Raw genomic sequence first — 8,348 nt, forward strand, 5'->3', positions numbered from 1 at the left:
TACATAACCAAGACAAGGTGTTTCAAAGACCTAGAGGTTAAGCCAAAAACAATAACAATAATAAGAGACAAATGGGAACAAAAATGGAAGCCCTAGACTATGCTATAAATAGGATTGCTAGAACAGTTTTAGAGTAAACTAACAGATATGACAACTGAGGCTGAGAATTCCAATTTGGAAACACAAAGGAGAAGGAAGAGTTGTAAGAAGCAACTAATGATTGGAATGTGTAATATGAGAAGCTTGATATAAGAAAACTACATGCCATTAAAAGAGAAATGGAACACATAAATACTGACGGATTATGTACTGATGAAATGAGATGGATTGTCATGGGACATTTTGAATCATATAACATACAATGTACTATGCCTGAGATGAAAGGTGAAAAACATAGGATCACTTTCATTGTTAAAAAGGGCAGATCTATAAACATCTTGAAATACAATGTGGTGAGTGACAGAGCAATATCCATACACATTCAAAAAAGGCCCATTAATACCATGATCATTCAAATTTATGTACCAATAACCAGAGCCAAAGAGGAGGAAATGGATTCTTTCTACCACTTGGCCCTCTTTAAGCCAAAGGAACTAAAGAATAAATTCCAGCCACAAGTCGCAATGCTGAAGGATGCTGTGGGCAGAATACTGAATGACTCAAGAACCATTAAAAGATGATGGAAGTCATTGTACCAAAATAAACTAGCTGACACAAAAGAATTTAAAAAATCAACGTATTATCAAAAAGCAATGGCTATCACATAGAAAGTGCAGGCTGCTCTAAAGGAAATTGCAAAACATAAAGCCCTTGACAGTGACGAAATATCAGTTGACATATTTTAGCAAGCAGATACTGCCCTAGTTCACCAGCTTGTGCCAAGAAATCTGGAGCACAACTACCTGACCAACTGATTAAAAGTGATACATGCTTATTCTCATTCCAAAAAAAAAATTGTGACCTGACAGATTGTGTAAATTATTAAACAATATAACTAATATCACACACAAGCAAAAATCCTGCTAAAGATTATCCAAAACCGATGGCAACATGATTGAGATCTACCAGAAAAACATGCTGGGTTAATAAGAGGTCATGAAAGTAGGTAGATTAATGCCAGTGTCTAATGGAGTTTGGGTATAAGCAAAGATTACCAGAGGAGTGACTATATTTGTTTCATTGACTATGAAAAGGCATTTGACTGTGTGGTTTAAAAACAATGTGGCTAACCTTGAGGACAATGGGCATCCCAGAGTACTTGATTGTGCACATGGAAAGCCTATATTCAAACCAGGAAGCAGTCCTCATACCAGAGTAAGACAACACTGCATGGTTTAAAATCAGAAAAGGAGTGTGTCATAGATGTGTACTGTTGCCATACATTTTCAATCTATATGCAGAATAGATCATTCTGGGCTTTATGAGGAATGTGGCATTAGGATTGGAGGAACACTCATCAACAACATACAATACGCTGATGACACAACCCTGTTTGCTGAAACTGAGGAGAATCTGAAGTGCTTGCTGCAGAAAGTCAAGGACTGTAGCCTTCAATAAGGATTGAAGCTCAAGATCAAGAAGACAGAGATTTATTTTCACCACTAGGTAACCATAAGCTCCAGGATGGATGGAGAAGAGATTGAGGTTGTTAACTATTACAACTTGACTGGCTCCATAGTCAACACTCTTAGCACCAGCAATTAGGAAATCAAAAGACACATTATACTGGGAAAATCTTCTGTCAGAGACCTCTCCAGACTACTGAGAAGGAACGATGTAAGTCTAGAGACTAAGATGCACTTGATTTGGTCCGTGTTCTTCGCAATTACTTAATATGAGTCAGTAGACTGGATAATGACTAAGAATGACAGAAGAAGAATCGATGTCTTTGAGTTGTGGTGCTGGAGAAGAACCTTGAGCATACCATGGACAGCCAAGAAAATGACTAAGTTTGTCTTGGAGAAGTTTCTTCTTGGAAGTTCAGGTTTTGAAGCTCTATCTCATTTTGTGCAGGTGGCCAAGGAGGGACCAATTTTTTGAGAAGGACATAATCCTCCGAATATTGGAGGGACAGTGCCTAAGACGAAGTCCCGAATAAGATGATAACGTTTATTGGATTTTTGAGACTAGGACTCGGTAAAATGTGAAGGCAGAATTCTTATTATAATAATTTATAAAGACTAGCTTGTAATAAATGGTGGGTCGAACACAGTAAACATATTTCTACTTTAAAAATTAAAAGAGCAAATTAATTCTATATTATTTTTACTATAAAAAGAGCTTAAAATTAAGTTTTCTACTTTAAGAGCAAAGAGACTAGGAGAGAACATACATCAAACATTAATTGTCAATAGATTTTGGAATATGGAAAACAGATGGAAGCATCAGAATAGAGACAAAAATTAAACAGCCTTCTATTGCCAAAGGCAGGCTTGGAGCTGGAGGAGAGTAACTTCAACACAAAATCATGAAAAGGTTAAAAAATTGCAACTGACAGGTCATAAGTACGGGGTAAAAAAGCCCATATACGAAAACAGATGAATCAAGCAAAATTCATTACACCAAGTGATGTGTTTTCCTAACGCCCCTCAAGCACTTGAGTTCTAGAATGTTGGTTGCTACTCATTTACGCAAGTTGGAATTTGAAGAATTCTGTTCTAATAAGACACCTGAACTTCTTCCTCATCCTAAATGGGCTTTCTCATTCCTAACTGACATGTTACCAGTTGACATGAATGTCTTATGCCACAGAGATTTCTTTGAGTAGATGAGCCATTTGATCCTGAGTGCAAAGAAAGAGCAAGTTATCATTAGTCTTCTGAAATAAACTGCTAACTCAATGGAGGACAAAACAAAGAAAAAATTATAACAGCCTAGAGCACATCTCTCAATCTTTATGTATGTACGTCTTCTTGTCTATGTGGTCTTTTGAGTAACAACAAGGATAGGAAGAAATGGTTGACAGGAGTATTGTTTTAAAGGAGAGTACCTAAAGGAATTGGAAACAGGAGTGGTATCCACTTCCTAAACAATATGCCTCCAGAAACTATGAACTTTGATAAATGTCGATAGTTGTTGAGGAGCTTCAGGTCCTTTGTTCATAGAGTCGCTATGAGCCATGAAGGCAATCAGCAACAATAACTCAAAAGAAAAGATAAAGGTTTGGAAAGAGAAACCTTAAAGATGAGGAAGGTGAATTAAGGAAATGTCATGTATCTATATTAGTTATATAGCACTAGTGAATCTTTTTATTTTGTGCACGTGTAAACTTCATAAAAAGAGGATGAGCATTGAACATAAGTGGATTAGTCATGGGATGTTTGCAGAAATAATACAATCTTAAGAATTTTTGCTCTAAAGGGAAAAAATAATAGGACCTCAGGGGTATTAAAAAAATGTAGGAGGTTTTATTTTTATTCTTTTAAATGGGAAGTGTTTTGTTTTGTTTTGTTTTTTTGTATACTTACAGGCTAGAGGTAAGAATAATAGAGGCAAGAAACAAAATACAAAGCTAGCAAAGTAAAGGAGAACTAGAGAAGGAATTAAGCTCTTTGTAAACATGTAGAAAGGCAAAAAAGTATTCAAAGAAGATGTTGGAAGTGATCAAGATGAATGCTCAATATACAGTGAGTGGATAGGAAAACACTATGCAGGTAAGTGTTTGATGAGTGATGGATCAGTAAAACTACACTGTAAACCGTCAAGGAGAGAGTTCTTATCGCCTTGGAAGCTTAAGTAAACTCATGTATAGGTAGTAGTTGGCATCAATGACTTCTAAGTATTTCTAAACATTCCCTTGTCATTCAACTCTGCTAAATATGGTTACCTGGCCAGATGAGTAAAAGAATGAGTGTCACAGAAAAGCGAATGGGATGGGATAGGGAATTTCTGCCAAAGGAAACTATTAAGACAAAACCCTGGAGGGTAGTGCAATAGAAGCAAATCCAAGTCACCCATAAAAAATCATCCATCCAAATGCTGAAGGCCACAATGAAATTAGGATTGGCCTGATACAGAACAATCAGGCTAGCAGGGCTAAATCAAAAGGAACAGCTTCTTTTAATTGCAATATTTACGTATGTGTATGCTTGGGAAATGTGAGAGTTCCCTGTGAATTGGCGGCCCTTAATGACATCATAAATGAAAAATGTAGAGGAACAAGAGTGACTGGGAAGGGCAACCACTGGCAGTACAGAGGGACCAGTCCAAAACCTGAGTGAGTAACTAATCTATGGGGCTGTGGTGGTGACCACTAAGGGCATGCCATTCAGCACTGAGGATTCTCACTTGGCTTGTAGTTCCCTACAAGCCCAGCATGGAAGTGGTTCCAATAAGTGGTAAGGTTACTCTCAGAATGTATTTGCTTTTACATTCTCTGCTCTATCAGCAAATGCTCTATGTTTTCCATCTCTTGATGTGCATCACACCACGGCACCAGGATAACCCTTTTTGCTTATTATTTCCTTCTGTCTTCTGCCTCTCCTTCCTCTGTCTATTATAAGGGCAGGTTGTCTCTTAGCAAATTTGATCTCTAAGCATGGAGACCCTTCTCAATCCTTCTACTTCTTTATCCTTGTATGTATTAACAAAGCCGCAGGGTGCTTTTAACAACTGAGAGAACTAAAAAAATGAGTACTGTGTTTTTCTAATCTTCCATAGTCCACAGGCTACACAGGCATTTAACTCCACAAGTATTCACAGGGAGTTATTGTAGATAGTAATTTGGAGGCCATTGTGAAATTCCAATTACATCAGACAAGTTTCCACATAACTTTTTGATGTTCAGTCTTTTTAAACAGTATTATCTAAATTTATATAGCTTAAGGGTCTTTTAGTTATAATTATTATCAGGAGACAGGTTCAGTGTCTTATGTTAAAACAAGACTCTGATCCTCTCTGGTCTATAAAGTAATGAGCACAGAAGTACCTAAACTCCAAAGACTGAACATAAAGCCAGCAAATATTGCCATGAAACAGCTAGCATATGGATGTAAAAGAGGATGGTACAGAAACACAAATAATAATAAACCAATGTTGTGAGCAGTCCAAGGACTGAGAACTCAGCACACTGCCAGCTGAAAACATTAATATCCACCATTAATACAGAACCAGGGCTCCCCAGAGGCAAAATTCTGCCGAAAGGAAAAAAAAATTATAAGCGTCAGCACCCATGCTCCTTTTAGGATCTCCTTCTAACCCCCAGGCAAGCAGTGACATTTTTCTCCCTCATGGTTTTCTGGTTTCCCTGCTCTTCTTTACCTACTTTGGTAAAAAAACAGGCCACTTTCCTACCACTTTCCCTAAACCTTTTCTCTAGATCTTCTCTCACATGTCCTGTGTGAAAACCCCCAGGATGTAGCTGTCTGCTGGGTGGCAGTAGATAAATAAGTGGATTAATAAAGAGATAATCCTAATAAAGTGTTTCGTTAGCTCTTAGCGGCAATGCCTGAATTCAGTACAAATATGGAGACTTCCATAAATCACCACTAAGTGCTTACTAATCCTGGAAATTTCAAGCAAAGTAACTGTCTCACTATATAGAAAAGAGACTTTCAGTTATGTGGGAACTTTAGTACACTTCAACTGGCATTGTAAAACCACTTGTTAATTCCACGTACACCCTTGAGTGAGGGCCATCGTTAACAGGAGAAAGTCCTATCTAAGGGCAATTTCTACTTTCAGGAGAACATACATATTACTGAGACAGCTTTATCCCCCACAACTAAACAAGCAAGAACCTCTTTGATCCCAACCCAACTCCTTAATATTTTAGGTGAGGCAGATAAAGTCAACGTTCAACAATCCAACAGTGGATTATCTGCAAATGCAGTTTTTACTTTCTCATGTTGACATTGTCATTCATTTTGTCTACTTAAGTTCTCTAAAAGCATTACTCTTGCTTCTGTTTACTCTTATTCATCCCACGCAGTAATGATAATTCCTAAGATTTGTATGGTATTTTATGATTAGAAGAGGCCTTTTTTTTTTCTATATGCACTGTCTTATTTGATGTAGGCTCTAAATAATCCAAAATTGGAAGGGAAGTCTTTGAAATCATAACATTTTGTCATCAAAGCTTTTCTTGGGTAGGTACATGCTAACATTTTGGAAGTTAATTAAGCAATAGAGAAGAGGAAAATATGAGAGTATGCTGGTTAGTTTTGCAGGTCTGAGCAGTATACTTCTAACTGCACAAGCATCCCATGAAGAAGAGGAAGGAGATAAGGAGACAGAAGTCCACCCGTCTCCAGCACTGAGCTCCTGTTGGGTTCAGACCCTAAGCATCTCTAAGGTGCAAAAATTAAATTAGCAAAAAGCTAATTTAAGATGTACATAAATGTCCAAATGGAGAAGGGGCAAGGGGAAGGAGTTGGAAAATGGGAACTCATTAGGATGGCCAAGGTTAGTGGACTGTGAGCAAGCACGAGTGTGTGTGCGTGTGTGTGTGTGTATGTGTGTGTATGAAACAGAGAGAAAATGAGAATCAGAAAGATGAGGCAATAATATGCATAGATTAACTGTAATTAGTATTATGAAACACGATGTATATGAAGGATTGAAACATTGTGTGAAACAATATACATGGGGAAAATGTATGAAAATTGTGTATGCAAACCAATATAATTCCAAAAAAATATTTTAGGCCTTTATATTTTAGTCAATTGATTTCCAACAAAAATGGTACAGAAATTCAATGAGGAAAGGATAGTCTTTCTGACAATTAATATTGAAACACCTGGATATTCATATGCCAAAAATAAAATTAAACATTTAATTTGTGTAATCTACAAGGAGTTTCAGTGTGAAGCCAGACATCTCTGGAGATTAAAATCCATCAGGAGAAAGATGGAAAATCTCCTTCTTTTGATTTACAGCCTCAGAAAATCACACACACAAAAATGGTCATTTATGAGTCAGTTGTGATCCCATGGTAAGACCTAGTTGTAAAAGCAAAAACTTTTTTAATAAAGCAAAGGAGAAAATATTCAATAGCTTGTGTTTGGTAGCAATTTCTTACATATGACACTAAAAACATGAAACATGAAAGAAGAATTTCCTTGCAAGTCTTGCCAAAAAAAAGACAAGCTGTAAGCTGGGAGAAAATATTTTCAAATCATATATCTGAAAAAGCACTTACACTGGAAATAGACCAAGAATACTTATAATTTTATGACAACCAACCTAATTAAATATGAGCCAAGTACAGAAATAGCAATTTTAACATGAACAGCAAATACTTAATGCCATTGTGCTGGGAGCCGAGCCGCTTGTTCTACCTAACTGAAGCCATTGTGCAATTCTCTGAAGCCACTTTGTAATTCTCTAAGAACATGTTTGGACATGTTGCCCCTCCCTTGGAGGATAGATTTCAGTTTATCCCACCCTGGGAGGATAGGTTTCAGTTTACCCCACCCTGGGAGGATAGGTTTCGGTTTACTGGTACTGCCCTGCTAAGTTTCTGTTCACCAGATAACTTTCAGCTTACTGGAAATGACATGTTAGTCTCCCCCATTGTGTACTTCTCCTCCCCCATTATGTTCCTATATATAAACTGTGAATGCTTTCAATAAAATGAAGACTTGATCGGAGATTTCAACTTGTCTTTCTGCTTTTGTGTCTCCTGCCCCCTCCCATTCTCTTTCTTCTCCTCCTAGGGTCACCGTTGAATGTCCCCACGGGCCGGGGCATAATTGGCGCCCAACGTGGGGCGATGAAACGGGGAAGGACGATGAATGCTGCCCACCAGAAGTGACCGGCCGGTCCATCCATTGGGTCGCCGTGAGTCAGGGACCACGAGTGAAGATTCGCATTGTTGCCAGCCACAGGACTATTCGCCCTGTGACACAGGCACGGAGCTGCCGCCACAGGATTACCTGCCCTGTGAGAGAGGCACGAGAGGAGGTAAGGGCAGTGAAATTATGGGACAGGGATTAAGTGAACATGAATTGTTCGTAAAAGGGGATCAGGGATTCCCTCAAGGCACGAGGTATAAGGGTAACTAAAAAAGATTTAAAGAAATTTTCTTGTTTTTAGAAAATATTTGCCCATGGTTTCTGCAAGAGGTAACTATTGATTCTAAGCAATGGCATAGGGCTGTTTAAAGGACTATTACCGTTGTTTTGGCCCTGTGAAAATTCCTGTAACTACTTTTTCTTACTAAAATTTCATTATCAAAATCTTAGCTGTTCTTGAACTTCTTCATCACCATAGGCTCTTGCTCATAAGTTATTTCATTGAATTCTTCTGTATCTGCCAATTCCTTTTGATACAATGACTCAGTGTATTCCTTCCATCTTCTTTTGATACTTCCTGGATCGTTTAATATTCTGCCTAAAGCATCCTTGATT

This window comes from Elephantulus edwardii, unplaced genomic scaffold (genome assembly GCF_000299155.1).
Source record: "Elephantulus edwardii isolate Elephantulus edwardi_28Jun2011 unplaced genomic scaffold, EleEdw1.0 scaffold00150, whole genome shotgun sequence".
In the NCBI taxonomy this organism is placed as follows: Eukaryota; Metazoa; Chordata; class Mammalia; order Macroscelidea; family Macroscelididae; genus Elephantulus; species Elephantulus edwardii.